At 59.6% G+C, this 736-nt stretch overlaps 1 protein-coding gene across 1 annotated transcript in view; it reads right to left on the bottom strand.

The window, feature by feature from the left end:
* The window catches only part of HYDIN (HYDIN, axonemal central pair apparatus protein), a 137,792-nt gene that overhangs the window by 1,049 nt on the left and 136,007 nt on the right, over positions 1 to 736 (bottom strand). The window lies entirely within an intron of this gene.

Genomic DNA, 736 nt, shown 5'->3' with positions numbered 1-736 from the left:
ACAGCCTCTCTGGGCAGCCTGGCCCAGGGCTCTGGCACTCTCACAGCAAAGAAGTTCTTCCTGAGATTCACATGGAACCTCCTGGGCTCCAGTTTGCACCCACTGCCCCTTGTCCTGTCACTGGACATCACTGCACAAAGCCTGGCTCTGTCCTCCTGACACTGCCCTGAACAGATTTGTGCCCATGGATGAGGTGGCCCCTCAGTCTCCTCTTCTCCAAGCCCAACAGACCCAGCTCCCTCAGCCTTTCCTCAGCAGGGAGATGTTCCCCTCCCTCCAGCATCTCTGTGCCTCTGCCCTGGGCTCTTCCCAGCAGTTCCCTGTCCTTCTGGAACTGAGGGGCCCAGAACTGGGCACAACATTCCAGCTGTGGCCTCCCCAAGGCAGAACAGAGGGGCAGGAGAACCTCCCTTGACCGACTAACCACAGTCTCCTGCCAGCACAATGGGCCCTTTTCCCTTGCCTTGTCACTGCACCTGTCCCACCCGCTCCACACACCTGGAAGGTGCCAAAACAGGGACTGTCCAAACCTGCCAGGAAAGGGCAACCAAACCCTGGGACACCATCCTGCCAGGGCTGGGGTTTGAGATGGAATTCCAGGCACCATAGGGCCTGCAACCCAGACAGATGCAGTGTTGGTGGGAAGACCCCCCCCCCTGGGCTCAGATGGCCACTCTGGCTATGCCCAGCCAAGCTAGAAGAGGGACAGGAGCACAAAGAGCTGAGCTGCCTCCCC

Source organism: Chaetura pelagica, unplaced genomic scaffold (genome assembly GCF_000747805.2).
Source record: "Chaetura pelagica isolate M959 unplaced genomic scaffold, ChaPel_1.0 scaffold865, whole genome shotgun sequence".
Taxonomy (NCBI): domain Eukaryota; kingdom Metazoa; phylum Chordata; class Aves; order Apodiformes; family Apodidae; genus Chaetura; species Chaetura pelagica.
Note: the sequence above shows the minus strand (reverse complement) of the source record. Positions and strands in the feature narration are given on the sequence as shown.